General features: G+C 44.2%; 1 protein-coding gene across 1 annotated transcript in view; it reads left to right on the forward strand.

Moving 5' to 3' along the window:
• Positions 1-352: 352 nt before the first annotated feature.
• The window catches only part of LOC117412408 (zinc finger protein GLI2-like), a 93,471-nt gene continuing 76,068 nt past the window's right edge, over positions 353-17,755 (forward strand). The window contains exon 1 of the mRNA XM_059032586.1: positions 353-849. The gene's annotated coding sequence lies outside the window, so the exon portion shown is untranslated. The remainder of the gene's footprint in view (positions 850-17,755) is intronic.

Below are 17,755 nucleotides of genomic sequence, written 5' to 3' on the forward strand. Positions count from 1 at the left end.
AGTGTGCAAATTGCACATTGGAGTAAACAGCATTGTAACTTTTAACACAGCTACGTGATAAACACGTTTAGTGAATCCACCGCAGCAGTTTCTTATTAGTTTGGGAACATTTTCATGTTTGTTTTGCAGTTAAACAAATGTGTGTTTATGCTTTACTGTATCCTAAAGCAGCATCGTGTTTTACAACAGGTGACACAATATATGTTCCTTAGCTGCTGGAAAAGAACAATACATGAATACAAGCTACAGCTAACTTCCCTCCCAAGCTGCGTCTTCACTGCTGGATTCCAGCAAGCCCATCCCATCTGCTATAGCAAATGGCTTGAACTCCGGAGACGGGGGGGTTAGGGGGTAGATTGAAAACAGATCAGGCTGCACATTTCTTTCTCACACCCTCTCCACCTCCATTAAAAAAACACAAGAAAAAAGAGCGTGTTCGCTGACAAAACACAAAGCAGCACGCATCGTTTTAAAGGGTTCGAGAACTTTGCCTAATCGCAGTGATGCACCGCAGAAGCACCCCGGGACACGCTATAGAGCTGCCGCTCCGCTCTGAACTTTATGAATGAGCCTCCTTCTGAGAAAGCAAACTTACATCGAGCTTTGCTAACCCCCCCATCTCTCCTCTTTGTTTTTTAAACAGTGACGTTATCATTTTAGATGGATTTTCTTCGCATATTAAGATGGACATGCATTTTGCTGATTTCTGACTGACAGAGTATTCTGTGAATTCGATCGCATTATTCAGTGTCACGTTGTAAAGATCACTCGTGGATCGGACAAAGTGAATATAGTGACGCACTGGGATCCGATTGCAGAGACGCTGTACAGAATCTCTAACATCACCAGGTATAGTTTCGATTTGATTTCATGATGTGTCTGTTCTTTCGTTCTATGTACTGTTACCTCATTACTGTGTTAGTGTGGGATAGTAGTTGGCCGCCGTGCTTTTTGAAGTTAAAATGAATTATTAGGCTGCCTCTTAAAAGTTTTGGAAGATGGTTGCGCTGTCAAAGCTATTGGATCTGTTTTGAAACGTGCAGTCCAGCCCGCTTTCATATTAACACAGGTAGCAGGCTTGGGTAGCTCAAATGTACAGCCGCGATTGTTTGAAACACAATTGCAGTAACAGCTATATCGTTGCTTTATTGGTTGTTTTACATTAATAATTTAAACACATACTTTTGGAACTTGACAACTGCCATTTTCGTTTTGTTTTGGTTTGTTTTGTTAGCGTACAAAAGGGACCTAGTAATATAATATTACTTTCGCAAGTTTACATTTGACCTTACAAATTCCTTGGCACTGGGATCCCAAAAATGCTGCTTTTGCAATTGAATCCATATGTGAAGAGATTGTGATCAATAAAGTCAAGCGCGCCAATCTCATTAGCTACTTGGAAGCCATGAAAGATTCCAAAGTGATCGTCTGGATCAGGAAATCTGACAGCAATTGCTGTAATTAGCTTCTAAACGTTTAGCTTCTAAATGCCGCATTTCTCCAAATGGAATTTCTTTTATTTCTCGTTTCATCGGGACCTGAAAGATTGTGAAGGTCATTTTTGGTGCACATGCATCTTCACCCAGCCACATCTGTTTCAGAGGATATATGTGCCCGAGAGCTACACTTGTGTTTTCTGAATTTTACAATTTTAAAATAAATGTAATTGGTTGTAAACAGTTTTAGGTCGAGGGAGTGTTTTTGGCAAAACTGCAGAGAAATGATGCGTTCTTAAAAACACTTATCTCGCCGCTTACGTCTTGGTATGCCTTGTGCAAATGATCTCTCCAGTAGTTGAGTGGATGTGATGAGAATCCTTTTAATTCACCAACTTTGTTTTGCTTAAATATAGTTTATATAATTGAAAAACAATATTTATTCCTGGTTTTCATCAAAACAAAGCAGCAGCAACAACACCTACATTGTATCCAGTCCGAGTTGATTTGAAGTTCTGCTGTGTCATTTGTTAGGTAGCGTTTGGTTTTTATCTTTATAATGTGTATGGTGTGTGTGTGCGCGCGTTTAAGACGTCTGGTTTTATTTCTCAATTGGTGCAATTTAAAAAACTTTACATTTGCTGAAAACTAAATACTACAGAAGATAAACAGAATAATTATGTCTCAAGTATGGCGAATAAAAACTGCCCACTAAATCTTTTAAGGTCAGAAGCTAGTTCTCTAATTGTTGGAAGCGTGCGGGAATGCCAGTGACTAGCTGTTTATTCACTCTCACAATTACTCAAATTATTTATGCTTTCTGTGCTGCTTAAGCCCTGCCATGTTTACTGAATCTTTTTGTTATCAAAACAACTTAATGCATTGTAATGATCACTGTAAGTTAGACTCAAAGCGTGTTTTTCATCCTTAGCTTGTTACAATATCTACATCCACGGTGCTCCCTTATGCATTGCAAAATAATGTGGAGCTCGCGCGTATATTTTAATATGAATGTTCCATTTACAATGCTGTCAGTTTTTATCTCAGCTCAGTGATATTGTTTATTTCAGGAAGAGCGGAGGGAGTTACATTTTCTTTGCACCAATCATCACAAACCTATTCACTATTATACGTTTTTTTAAATTACAAATATATCTAAGGATATGTAAAAATACATTTTAAAAACATGAAACTACAGCAAAGTTCTTTTCACAAAAAGTTGGTGAGGAGTTTTTAAAAAAAAAAAAGTGAATCTGAATCATTAGCATAAGAAAAAAAAGTTTAGTGCATTCCTATTGTGCTGAATGAAGAGTTCCAGCAGTCAGGCAGAAGAGACTGAAAAGATGTTAAGAAATGATGGGCTATTCAGATTATTCAGCAGCCCAAAGCTCTGGTCCTGAGACTCTGGGCTGTGTGATCGGGATGCCACTTTCATCTGCCTACCCACCATTCTGCTGCGCTTTTCATACATTCCACTTTTTTGTCAGGTTTTATTGATTGGGTTTTCTTCTCTGGAAATCTGTAGAAAATGTAATGACCCACACTCAGTAAAAAAAAAAAAAAAAAAGGTGTCAGAAAAACTCCAAAGAAATGAGTCGCGCAGCGGGAGTCTTTAGGAAACTATGAACAGAGGCAGAGTACAAACTCCCCACTGGGTCAATTCAAAAAGTTAGGGGAAGAACTGAACTGCTTTACCATACCAGACTGAGTTCAGTACCAATTAAGCTTTGTCTCATAAACTGCAAGTGATGGACTCCTCCCAAACATGTCCCCCCTTTGCCAAACCCAAATTTGGCAAGGCTGTCAAATTAAATACTGAACTAGTCACCCGTTGTTGTAATATGTGCCGCCAAGTTTATAGGCGATTAGCAGTTTGCCTATATAGGTTAGTTATTTTCTAGCGCAACCTCTGGAAAAGATATAGCAATTGCAAGCCAAGCAGTTTAACAAGGACTGACTCTGGTATCAAAGTGCTGTGCTGTGATTCACAGCCGCAGTATTTAAATGCATTTCATTCATTCTCATTCTCTTACACTCATTTCACCACACGGTTCGACTGTTTTTAATGTTAATCACACATGTTTGAAATATGTACACTTACATCTTCAGGGTATGCATTTGATATTCTCCGGGTCACATGAAACCCTGTAATTAAATCACTTAATTTTTTAATTTTTTTATTGTCATTTCTGCTGACATTTACAGTTGTGTTAATCCTTCCTCTGTAATTGAAAGCCTAACTAGAACAGCGTTGGGACCCTTTGCGCCTGATAGCTTGCTCTTGTTAACTATTTGTTTAGCCTCTTCTGGCCTCCATCACTGACAGCCTGTTAAACAACGGCCAGTCCTGCCTTAAACAGCTATCAACTAAACGCAGAGCGACAGTCAGTTTAACCAACTAAAAACAACATGTTAGGTTGTAATAAGGGCTACTCAAGTACAGCACACGCCCCCACCCCCTCGCCCTAATTCACTGCATTATGGGATTTTCTTTAGAATCTGAATAGACCACTTTCTCCATATTGTGGTGACACAGAGATTGTTGAGAAACCGCAAAAGCAGTTTCTTAAATATTGTACCCCCTTTGTGAGAGGAATACCAGACTGCTGTCTGCTGTCCTAATCCTAACACCCCCCACCCCGTCATTGTTTGGATCGTATTCTAAATGGGAACATGTCTTTGAAGTCAAAAGGCATTCTTGAAAGACACAGAGCTAACAGTTACTATATTGTTAACCTAAAAAACACAGGTACACAAATCATAGTATTGGGACATGTTGAAGGGGCAGCACTTCCCATAAAGAAAAGGAAATACTAGTCTAGATAGGGTCCCTGTTTAACAGCTTCTTTTTAAATAAATCTGTTCTGTGAGCACGTTTTATGAGAGAGCCCGCTTGCAGATAACTACTGTAGTGTGAAAAAAGCATCATTCTTCAAGTGTGTGATAACATCTCTCTGCGCCACTGACAATACAATATGTCAAGACAGGACCTTTAATCCCCTGTAGATGAAGAACTGTAATGGCAGCTGAAGTACACTTGGGTTGGGTTGAATTGATTGGGACTGAATGGCTATTAGGGGTATTTAAAAAGGCAGCGCTGTCCGAGCTTGTCTTGAGCGCACTAGAAACATGCTCAGGGAGATGAGAAGCGGGGTCCGCATTCATTTCAAGGGGTGCTCTTTAAAACTGGCCTCCTGTTGTTTGCCTTGCTAGTCAGAAACAATCTCCTCATTTCCACTCTGCATCCTGTCCGTTCTGTCTGAAGTGTCTGAGGTGAAGTAGAAGTGCTTTGCATCCGCTTTGCAGCTTCTTTCTGGATAATAACAATTTACATTTCTTTACTGTGAACAAAACGATAAAGTGAAAATAAAATCCAGTGTGCAATGCACAGGCTCAGTGCAAATGGGAAGGAAAAGAAATGGTTTCTCCCCTAAACTTTGTGAATCACAGTATAGAAATGGCACAAATGCAGTGAAATGGTCAAAAGCTGCTGATCAGTCACCACCAATTTGAACTGTAACTAATTAAAAATGCCACTGGTACTCAGATTGCATTCCCGTTGTAACATTATAGGAGTAGTGACTGGCAGATATTTATTTAAACGAAGTACATTCCAGTCCCATCAAGCCTGTGCATTGCTGCCTGCCCACAAAGTAATAAGAGTTCTAATTACATGAGTGCCTCACAGAGCTCTAGTGTTTATGCTTTTTCACCCCTTCCAGCTACCACCCTGATCATATTTTCCTAAACTGCACTTCCTAAATAAACAAGATGCACTTTTCGGTGTCAGTACGCCAGCACTCAACATACTGTATTGATTGCACAATTCAGAGGGTGGGAACCTTACGAATTCTGAACAACTGATTAAAAAATATGTAGAATCCCCTTGTTTAAATAAGCAATGAACTTATTTTACAGTCTCTACATTCACTGCACTGCTTATAGTTTACATTTTAAAACAAAATTGAAATCATTTGTATTTTATACGCAGTAGTGCATACCTCAAGCCTGGCATGAGCCTGGTTATATACATTTGAGATGCAAGCAGATTTCTGTGCGTTCATTCTCAAGTGCTGTAAGTCACCTTTGTGCCGACTGAAGTCTCCATTTTTATTTTTGATCACATGATGTCCTTTTAAAGTTATTGTGAGCTGTCTCCGTTTCTCACTCCAGGATAAATGTTGATTGTAACACACGCTCTCTTTTATTATTTCTCTAGTAAGTGGAATGCAACTCTGATTTTGTTTCACTGATAACAATGTACAAAAAGAAGCAGCTCTTTGTTTTCATTCACACCGAACACAAAAAGTGAGTGAAGTTAAATGTATTTAATTAAATCGTACTTAAGAGAAAACTGTTATTTGCAAAACAGGTAATCACATTTTTGCAATGAGTCATTAAGATTTTAAAATCGGGGACAATCTATTTAAATTTAATTAACTTTTAAGGGACATCACATGATCAAAAACTAAAAAACTAAAATGAAGAGCCCCAGTTACACTTGGGCACTGTGCCTTTACAGCAGGGCTCTCCAACCCCGGATCTGGAGAGCCCCAATCCTGCAGGTTTTCTAGGTGTCATCAATGGAACATGTTAATCTTGACTAATTAAGCCAATAATTGGTTCAATTAAGTAACTGAGAGCTCGGTTGAAACGAAAACCAGAAGACCCTGTATCTCTCCAGGACCAGGGTTGGAGAACCCTGCTTTGCAGTGTTCGGACAGCAGACTGTGCAGGGGACCAGGTTAATCGGACGTTTGCACTGCACATTCCTGGTGCGTAGTGGGGCCAAACATTTTGGCAAACGCTAAGGATCCAGAGCTTTAATCGCTCATCAGCTTTTCACACTTAAATAAACTGTTCACACTGCTAGCTGAATCTGAAATGCTCTGGTTCAGGTTGGCTGTGAAGATAATATCAGAGACACATAGCTGCTGTGCATTGATATATAACTGTGCAGACATGGCAATCAGTCCAGACTTCTGTGTGACTGGTATGTGTGTATCAATTAGTGTTTAAATAAAGAATAATGACATATATGAGTGGCAGTGGAAAGTTATCTAAGCAAAAAACCAAGCAGTCATGGCAACATTACAATTGTACAGTATAATCTTGTCAAAGGCAGTTTGATCAACAATTGCTATAATCCTACTTTTCTGTTTATTTAATAAAGTGGTAGCGTTCTGCCAGTGTCACTTTATAATTACTTAGCGGCCACTCAAGTATATGACTAATAATATTCATATATAGATAGATAGATAGACAGATACACACATGCACACACGTTTTATTCTCATAACCATTGCATAACCGGCGTCACAGATTAGTCAGAAATCTGAAATGTCTGAGTGGTGGCTGTTAACCATCAGGCCATCTCTTTTCAACCACAATTGGAAAATCTCTGGAAGATTTCAGATGTGGGTGGCATGCTCTCTATTTCAGTGCAAACCCAAATAGTGATGCTCAATTTCTTAATCTCCTGTTTTCATTTCTCCTAGCAGTGAACTTTCGTAGAGTAGGTGGGTGGGTTTTTTCAGTTTGTGTTTAGTAGAATTACACAGGAGTGCCCATTCGCACAGTCACGTTTAGCTGGCTTCTTATATTTACAGAACGACGTTGGTGCTACAGGTGCGTACGTTTACATTTTAGTTTGATACCAAGTGACGTGTATTATTCTTCCCAAGGGGCTGCTTTTTAAACAGGAAATTCTGATTGTCTGACAGGCTAGTGTAACCATGGTAACCTTTTTAAAAGATATACTGAGGAAGTACTGCAACATAAATTAATTTTACTTTGGGGGGGGGGGGGTGGCGAGGAGGGGGGACGGTTAATTCAAACCATAACAGCTGTACTCAAAATTACACTGAAATCAGAAAAAATAAATATGTTTGCCTTTGTGAAAGTTAATTATCGGTGGGGCAAACCACAGTAACATAAACCTGTTTTGACTGTATTGAACTGTACTTTGTGGGTGGGGGTATGTTACTCATTATGTCCATACATTATGATGAAATTGAAAAGCAGGGAGCTGTAGCCAGACCACAGACTCCTTACTGACAGACTTGAAGACGAGCCTAACATGTGGTACTCAAGCTCCATGTGTTAGTTTTTGGCACGCAGCCCCTCAATCCATCCGAAGGGCTGCCTACGTAGACAATGCTATGGGTCAGTTCTCAGACAAAACCCCTTCTAGTTCTTCCACTCCTCCTTGCAATGAAGCAGATCATACAAGCTGGGATTGCAGTCTTCATTCTCCAATGGATCAGTTTCTCCTGCTTAGAACTCAAACTGAAAACGTCCGCTTCTATGAGTCTTCTTTTAAAGTAAATGAAAATCAGCTGCTAGTTGACACTTTAGAGTGGAAAACATGAGTTAAGGATGAGGAAATTAAAGCAATAACTTTTGTGACACACGTTTAGATGCAAATAGAAAGTACTGGAAAAAAGTGTTTAATTAAAAGGAAGGGTTTAGCGTTTTAAAAAAAAAGTAAATAAAAAATCAGTACCCTTTGTCATGAAGCTGTGAGTCTAATTACAATTTGTTGGTGAATTGCTAAACACCCATGTGCGTTGTGTCTCTCGGAGGCTATCAATTACTTAAGACCCCAAATGGTGTTGTTTAGGCAGACCCTCCCCCACTGATCTATACCAAGCTTCACACTGTCCAGATCACTAGACCTTCATTAACGCGATCTTGCATGCTGATCTGATTTCACAGGAAACAATGGAGAAGGAGGTGACTTACTGGTACACTTCATTACAGGTATACAGATGCTACGAATCAGCCTTACTCTAGCCAGACAGTGTCAAGGGCTCTCGGTAAATAAAAACCTTTTCATTTAACAGACTGTGACAAAGATGGCTGCAGGGAGGAACTCAGACCAGAGAGAAACACACAGACAGAGACGGTGGTGATGCTGAGCTGAGTGCAATGGCTGCACTCAGCGTTTATTAACAAAATAAAAAGGTTTACCAAACAGAACACAAAACAGGACACGGCACTACACGCCAAAATAAACAGACAGACAAAACGAACTACACAGACAAACACGGTGAGCTTCTTTTACTATTATTACTTTTAAATACCCTCCGTCTCCTAACCCGTTCTCCACTCACCGAACACCAACCCCCAGTGAGTGAAAACTTGCAGCTTTTATGCAGTTGTACCGAGATTCGATTGCTAGTCAATCATTCAATTGGAATCTCGGTACAACTGCACGTGAATTAATTAAAGTGCAATTCCCCGTGCTCACATATTACTTTTTACTTGCACGTGATGTGATGTGCCATCCCCGTGCCTAAATACAAATATACAATTTACACACACGTGAAACACAGACCGCTTATATCCCGTGTACCAATGCCTATACACCAACATTTACACACAACACGTAACATATAACACACACACAGGGGGGGCACTTTGCCACATATACCCCCCCTTGTGCAACGCACACATGGCCTCAACGGCCACCTCCCCCCTTAAATACCCAGCAGTCCAGGCAAAAGTCTCGGGCTGGGACGGGAGGCTTCAGTGGGCCCATGGCTGGAAATGCTGTCAGCTCCCCTGCCGGTAGTGGCACGGCTGACAGCATGCTGGTCCCGTCCTGCAGCGAAAAAGCTGCGGGGGCAGGTGGTCCCCCGACCTCCCCCTTCTTCATAGCCGGCAGCTCCCTCCTGTGGGGCTCCGGCCACAAGAACTCCTGCAGCGAAACTGCTGCTGGGGAAAGTGGTCTCCAGACCTCCTCCCCCTTCTTTGTGGCCGGCAGCTCCCCTTTCTGGGGCTCCGGCCACCGTACTCCCTGCGGAGGTACGGGCAGCAGAGGCAGCTCCAGCTCCTCTGCTCCTGGCGGTGGTGGAGGCAGAGGCAGCTCCAGCTCCTCTGCTCCTGGCGGTGGTGGAGGCAGAGGCAGCTCCAGCTCCTCTGCTCCTGGCGGTGGTGGAGGCAGAGGCAGCTCCAGCTCCTCTGCTCCTTGCGGTGGTGATGGTGGAGGCAGAGGCAGCTCCTGCTCCTCTCCCTTGGGTGGTGGAGGCAGAGGCAGCTCCTGCTCCTCTCCCTCGGGTGGTGGAGGCAGAGGCAGCTCCTGCTCCTCTCCCTCGGGTGGTGGTGGAGGCAGAGGCAGCTCCTGCTCCTCTCCCTCGGGTGGTGGTGGTGGAGGCAGAGGCAGCTCCTGCTCCTCTCCCTCGGGTGGTGGAGGCAGAGGCAGCTCCTGCTCCTCTCCCTCGGGTGGTGGAGGCAGAGGCAGCTCCTGCTCCTCTCCCTCGGGTGGTGGTGGAGGCAGAGGCAGCTCCTGCTCCTCTCCCTCGGGTGGTGGTGGAGGCAGAGGCAGCTCCTGCTCCTCTCCCTCGGGTGGTGGTGGAGGCGCTGCCGGCTCCTCCGACAGCGGGGGTAGGGCTGGTGGCGCTGCCGGCTCCTCCGACAGCGGGGGTAGGGCTGGTGGCGGGCGTCTCCGCTGGGCTCCCTTCAGCAGCAAAAACAGCGGCTGCTGTGGAGCCTGAGCTTCACGCCCTCGTCCCTCCCAAAAAAAAATAGGGGTTTGGGCCTTCAGCTCCTCCCCTCCGGACACAGGACGCACCGACTCCTCCCTCTCGGGCCGTGGACGCACCGACTCCTCCCTCTCGGGCCGTGGACGCACCGACTCCTCCCTCTCGGGCCGTGGACGCACCGACTCCTCCCTTTTGGGACGTGGACGCACCGACTCCTCCCTCTTGGGACGTGGACGCACCGACTCCTCCCTCTTGGGACGTGGACGCACCGACTCCTCCCTCTTGGGCTGTGGACGTTCGGGCTCCTCCCACTCGGGCTGTGGACATTCGGGCTCCTCCCACTCAGGCGCAGGACGTTCGGGCTCCTCCCACTCAGGCGCAGGACGTTCGGGCTCCTCCCACTCAGGCGCAGGACGTTCGGGCTCCTCCTCCCCTGGCTCCTGCTCTGGGCAGTCCTCGTCCTCATGCCCATATGCAATGCACATGGTGCACCACCTTGGCTCCCTCTGCTTCCTCCTCATTTTTCCCCCTCTCTGCCTCCTTCTGCTCACCTTCCTCCTTTGGGCTGGTTCCTCCTCCTCTTCCTGGAAGGGGCAGACAGCCACCGTGTGCCCATACACCCCGCAGGCAAGGCACCAACCTTGGTCCTCCAACCTGCCGAGGAGATCCTCCAGCTCACTGCAGCCGTCTCTCCAGTTCCAGCCTTCCATTTTTTTTTTTTTTTTTTTTTTTTTATTTACTTTTCCACAAAAAAAAAAACTGCGGTTCCCGCTCTGGCCTGAGCCCTGGAGGCGCTGTTGTCCCGGTTCTGACACCACGTGTGACAAAGATGGCTGCAGGGAGGAACTCAGACCAGAGAGAAACACACAGACAGAGACGGTGGTGATGCTGAGCTGAGTGCAATGGCTGCACTCAGCGTTTATTAACAAAATAAAAAGGTTTACCAAACAGAACACAAAACAGGACACGGCACTACACGCCAAAATAAACAGACAGACAAAACGAACTACACAGACAAACACGGTGAGCTTCTTTTACTATTATTACTTTTAAATACCCTCCGTCTCCTAACCCGTTCTCCACTCACCGAACACCAACCCCCAGTGAGTGAAAACTTGCAGCTTTTATGCAGTTGTACCGAGATTCGATTGCTAGTCAATCATTCAATTGGAATCTCGGTACAACTGCACGTGAATTAATTAAAGTGCAATTCCCCGTGCTCACATATTACTTTTTACTTGCACGTGATGTGATGTGCCATCCCCGTGCCTAAATACAAATATACAATTTACACACACGTGAAACACAGACCGCTTATATCCCGTGTACCAATGCCTATACACCAACATTTACACACAACACGTAACATATAACACACACACAGGGGGGGCACTTTGCCACACAGACAGACAGCTCTTTCCATTTGGGTGGAACATACCGCTGTTGCTAGTTGCCAAGAAAATACTAAGACCATATTTATAAGTTTGAGTCTTGGTTCTTCCTACATATAAATCAGTTATATAGCCCAGACCTTAACTTGGCTATACGCACTGGGATGTGTGAGACATTGGTTTCAAATCTGACAATAAATAAACCAGTCTGTCCCATTTTAGACCATACAGTGTCTTACTAAGTCAGACATTGGTTCAATAACCTATAAATAAATGTATATTATAAGTTGTATAATTATTTTTGGCCACCGATTTAGGGTATGTCCACTGTTTAATAACAGTATGGACTGTGTGTTAGTACACACTACATATATATTGGCGAGCTCTGAAGACAATTATTGCACAGGTTTATTCAGAGACAGGCTAAATCCAACTGCGAAATTTCTTTCCACCCCTTTGGGGGAGACTGTGAACTTAACATCTGTTTGACATTCACAGTGCAGCCCAAGGAGATCACCCACAGGGTATTGCACTTACTTATATGGGGTGCGCTCAGAACCAAAGGACTGCCTCCTGCCTCGTGGAAGCCAACCAAACACAGCCTGCAAGCTTGTCCTGCCTGCCTGCTCATCTGGAAAGTCTCTCATCCCATGTTCTCTCTTACTCTCTCATTTGGGGGGAGGGTGGTGTCTAAGCTGCACACTTTCTTAAAGTCTGGATATACTGTACCGCTCTGCGTTTATTTTTGGTATCACGTTTTCTCTTTTTATAACAACAACCAGCAACAACCAACCAAACAAAACAAACAGAAAGTATCAATCTTTGTTAAACAAACAATCAAACAAAACCAGAACGGTATTGTGCGTTACAGCCCCTCGGTATAGCCGGGTCATAACCATTTGGAAACTAATGCTGCAGAAACTTAAAAACTAAGAAAATAAATAATAAAAGAAATATATTCTGCAAAATGAAAGGTTTTCATAAACCTTCAAGAAGAGAGGAAGTCTGCATTGGTCTAGCCACAGTGGAGGCCCCAGTTATTTCAGAGCAGCTGTATTTTGCCTGTATTAACGGGTTGCTTTAACACAGGAAATGGGTTGGCCTGTGGGCTTGCTGAATAACTCTGCTCTCCCACAGTCATAGCATCCTGAGGGGACAGTGATGGGGAATATCATACACAGACAGCTGTCCTCCTGCAAATAAAACAGCAACGACCCCATCCATTTCCTTTGTGTGGAGTGAGTAATGCTTATTAACCAGAACCCCCTCCAAGTTATTCCATTTAGCACCTAATAAAGGGTCCGATTATTGGCTGAAACACACGCAATGCTTTGGGTGTCTCATATATAATGGATTTTAACAACAAGTCCAGTTGGTACCTTTTAGGCACAGCTCCAGTACCCCATTGATCTGCGGTGTGTAACTGCGTCCTTGAAGCCTAATCTCCAGTACCCCATTGATCTGTGGTGCGTAACTGCGTCCTTGAAGCCTAATCTCCAGTACCCCATTGATCTGTGGTGCGTAACTGCGTCCTTGAAGCCTAATCTCCAGTACCCCATTGATCTGCGGGGCGTAACTGCGTCCTTGAAGCCTAATCTCCACTACCCCATTGATCTGCGGTGTGTAACTGCGTCCTTGAAGCCTAATCTCCAGTACCCCATTGATCTGAGGTGTGTAACTGCGTCCTTGAAACCTAATCTCCACTACCCCATTGATCTGCGGTGCGTAACTGCGTCCTTGAAGCCTAATCTCCAGTACCCCATTGATCTGCGGGGCGTAACTGCGTCCTTGAAGCCTAATCTCCAGTACCCCATTGATCTGCGGTGCGTAACTGCGTCCTTGAAGCCTAATCTCCAGTACCCCATTTATCTGCGGTGTGTAACTGCGTCCTTGAAGCCTAATCTCCAGTACCCCATTGATCTGCGGTGTGTAACTGCGTCCTTGAAGCCTAATCTCCACTACCCCATTGATCTGCGGGGCGTAACTGCGTCCTTGAAGCCTAATCTCCAGTACCCCATTGATCTGCGGTGCGTAACTGCGTCCTTGAAGCCTAATCTCCACTACCCCATTGATCTGCGGGGCGTAACTATTTTTTAGGCTCAGCCTACCGCTACCACCCCTGCGCTGACTCGGGAGGGCAAAGACGAACACACGCTGTCCTCCGAAAGTGTGTGCTGTCAGCCGACCGCTTCTTTTACACACTGCAGACTCACCGTGCAGCCCCCTCAGAGCTACAGCATCGGAGGACAACGCAGCTCTGGGCAGCTTACAAGCAAGCCGACAGGTGCCTGGCCACACTACAGGGATCGCTGGTGCGCGGAGAGATGAGGACACCCCGGCCGACCTAAACCCTCCCCCCTCCGAGCGGCGCACGGCCAATTGTGCGCCGCCCCATGGGAACTCCCGTCCAAGGTTTACAGTGGAATAGCCTGCACTCAAACCGATGATGTCAAGACTGCACTCCACGCGGAGCGCCTTTTACCGGATGCGCCACTCTGGAGCCCCTGACAGAGGCTTCTTTTGCTGTTGGTTCACTGACAGGATAACAAATAGATTCTGCCAACGACAACGCTGGAGCAGAATAAACAGATCCCTACCTATCTGGGGAATTGTTAAGTGTTCATTGCACTCTTGCACCCAGTCCTGTGTCTGATAACTGTTCTAGTCTGTTCACACTACCTTTCTAATGCGCGACCGCCACGTGTGAAACTCGCGATTATGAATAGAGTGAATGGTGGCCACGTGGTTTAAACACACATTATTCATGCGGTATGAATATGGTATTTTTTTTTTTTTTTGATGCTCCAAATGGTACAAAATCTGGGATTTTCATAAATTGCCGTCATTGTTTTATAATGCTTAATCCCTGGAGACTTGAGCTGAATTTTAAATTAACTTTGTGTCTTTTTAGTTTTTTGGAATGCTAATAAAAGAACATAAAACACAGAGCAGAATTCCAGTGGAAGTAATAATGATAGGGCACAGGGATATGTGAGGTTTCTTCAATTTACATCTACATTCACATGGGTTGAACAGACCGCATTGTCTTTGCAAAGATCTTGTACAACTATTACATGTGGGTGTTTAGACTTGGGCCGGGGTGCCAACAAGGCAGACTCGAAAGGTAAGATTTTGCTTGTTATCCTCAACAGTCAATGATCCAAAACTCTGGGTTTCTTGGCCTTTCGTTGTATTTTAAAGTGATTTACTGCAATCAGCTGCCTGTTTCTTTCTGCGTTAACATTTTGGCCGCTGCGTGAGAGAATGAGCTCATCCCCGCACCATCCAAATCTTTGAAATGCGAGCTGGTTTAATAATAAAGAGGAAGAATGTCCTATGATGGTACAGCGATTGTGACGTGTGTGTGTTTGGGGGGGTGTGGTGGTGGTCAGACGATCCTGATTGGTGGCTAGTAGGTGAAACCTCACCTGTGCGTGGAGCTGCACTGACTTAAGAAAATGCCCCCGGATCACAAAGATCTTCAAAGCTCCTTTGGTCTGTTTGCATTGTTCAGTGCCGCTGCAAGGTCAGCTATGGAACAGCAGTGGAGGAAGCAGCCTGGTAACACAGCTCAGAGGAAAGGTAAACATGCACTGGTGTTTCCTTACACTACAGGTCTATAAGGAAGGGGTATCAGGAGAGCCAGAGATGGATTACTGTTTTACTTTTGGAGTTCAGCATCTTAATGCAGGGAGGGGAGGCGGTATGGATATAAGGCATTGTTTCAGACACAACTTCCTTATAATATCTAGATCTTGCTCCATCATAACTACCAGGACAGGGATATTATAAAAAGATTATTATTGCTTTGAAAAAAAGAAACCTTCTCTAAAACAATTGAAATGGGTTTCATAAACTACAGATGTGATTTTATTAAACAAAATGTGCTTAACAAAACAGTTCTTGAAGAGGTTCTTCAAGTGTTGTGCATACAGCCCTGTATGTGTTATGAATACAGCCTATGTGTTGTGAATAGAGCCCTGTATGTGTTGTGAATACAGCCTATGTGTTGTGAATAGAGCCCTGTATGTGTTGTGAGTACAGCCCTGTATGTGTTGTGAGTAGAGCCCTGTATGTGCTGTGCATACAGCCCTGTATGTGTTGTGAATACAGCGCTGTATGTGTTGTGAGTACAGCCCTGTATGTGTTGTGAGTAGAGCCCTGTATGTGTTGTGAATACAGCCCTGTATGTGTTGTGAGTACAGCCCTGTATGTGTTGTGCATACAGCCCTGTATGTGTTGTGAGTAGAGCCCTGTATGTGTTGTGAATACGGCCCTGTATGTGTTGTGAATACAGCGCTGTATGTGTTGTGAATACAGCCCTGTATGTGTTGTGAATACAGCGCTGTATGTGTTGTGAATACAGCCCTGTATGTGTTGTGAGTAGAGCCCTGTATGTGTTGTGAATACAGCCCTGTATGTGTTGTGAATACAGCCCTGTATGTGTTGTGAATACAGCGCTGTATGTGTTGTGAATACAGCCCTGTATGTGTTGTGAGTAGAGCCCTGTATGTGTTGTGAATACGGCCCTGTATGTGTTGTGAATACAGCGCTGTATGTGTTGTGAATACAGCCCTGTATGTGTTGTGAATACAGCGCTGTATGTGTTGTGAATACAGCGCTGTATGTGTTGTGAATACAGCGCTGTATGTGTTGTGAATACAGCGCTGTATGTGTTGTGAATACAGCCCTGTATGTGTTGAGTTTCCCACTTGTTTAGCAGCAGTACAGATAATTCCTCCTGCACCTGTTCCGTCACTCTCTCTGGTGTGATTACTGCAATAAAGATGAGCACTAAGGCTGTCATGCATGCTCACGCTAACCCTGCTCATACAGCAGTGGAATAACTAAAAAGAACCGAAGCTAAACTTCAGAAACTCATATCCTTGGTGATTTCACGCCATCTTTATGACTTAACGCTCCAAAACGTAATCATATTTAATCATCCAGAAATGCCAAAGAAAACGATTGTAAAAGTTGTAGAGATTTTTGAAAGTATTTATGAAATGTATGGTCCTAATGTGTGGTTAGCATGAAAACACCCGACTCTGATTTCATCAACGTTTCGGTATCTCAGTTTGAGAAACACAAGTGTAGGATGACTGCTGGGAGAGAAAGGCTTAATTTATGTGCCCATGTGCACGTGGAGCTGATTCTTATCATCACAATGAGACCTGGCTGGCTTCATCCCCACTTTTGTGTCTGATCCTGTGTTTCAAGATGTGTTTTCAGTCTACTGTACTGTGCAAAAGCTTATTCATTTGTGATGCTGGAGGGAGAGACAAAGATATGCATTTTTCAGTCTAAACATACAGTGAAACACTTTGGGGGAAAAAAAAACAAGATACCCAAACCATTTTTACAGAGTAGTGTCACGATAGCTGAGATTCAATCCTGCTAATTGTTTAGTTACCAGATCCACCATGATTCATTGTTACAATCAGCAACTTTGGCCTACAATGCTTTGGTCTGTATGTGTGTGTGTGGATTGTTAATCATAATTGCTTTTTAATTACAATATCTGTAAAAACAATGGAGGACATAAATTGACTATTAAACTGAATATTTCCTCATGAGCACCTGGGGGGGCATCGTGACTCAGTATACAGGGTGTGTCCCAAACAGCACATTATTTAGCTTAAGGATCTGTGGGGTGTTTGTTTTTCCAGAGTGAATGAATCAGCTTATTTGCTTGCTCTGCTGCTCTTCATCACGTGAGACTCGAGTCTCATTTGCGGACGCTGCACGCTTGGCAGCTGCTTTTGACTTGTGTGCAGGAGTCCCCTTTTGTTGATTATTTGCTTTCGCCGCTGCCATCTGTTTATTTAGTTCCGACACCTGTACTGTCCCATCAGTCCCCAGCCTCCCTGTCAAAGTGCGGGCACTGAAGGAACAGCCTGTGAGATCAGCACCTGTGTCCTCTCCTTACACTCAGAACAAGGGGGTGTTGTTGGGTTTGAGGGAGTCCCGTTACTCTGCTTGCACTTCTTAGAAGTCAAATCTAAGAGACATGTGACCCTCCCTTAACTGCCTCTTTATGTTCACATACCTATTTGCTCAGTGTCAGATATATTGGACAATAGGCAGCAAAAGTTTAAGATATTAAGATTGTCTTTATAAAGAAGTTACAAAGTGGCTCTTTCTGGTAAACGTAACCCTCTCATTTGAAGAAATTACCAGTGTGTAATGTATTGTACTTATTTTCAAATCAATGAATTCCACTGGTAACAGGAGGCTTGGTGCTTTTAGCTGGGGGGGGGTGCAGTCCTGTGATCAGTGTGATTTCTGGAGTTCTGTTGGTGGTTTTAGCTGCGGGGGTGCAGTCCTGTGATCAGTGTGATTTCTGGAGTTCTGTTGGTGGTTTTAGCTGCGGGGGTGCAGTCCTGTGATCAGTGTGATTTCTGGAGTTCTGTTGGTGGTTTTAGCTGGGGGGGTGCAGTCC

This window comes from Acipenser ruthenus, chromosome 10 (assembly GCF_902713425.1).
Source record: "Acipenser ruthenus chromosome 10, fAciRut3.2 maternal haplotype, whole genome shotgun sequence".
Classification (NCBI taxonomy): Eukaryota; Metazoa; Chordata; class Actinopteri; order Acipenseriformes; family Acipenseridae; genus Acipenser; species Acipenser ruthenus.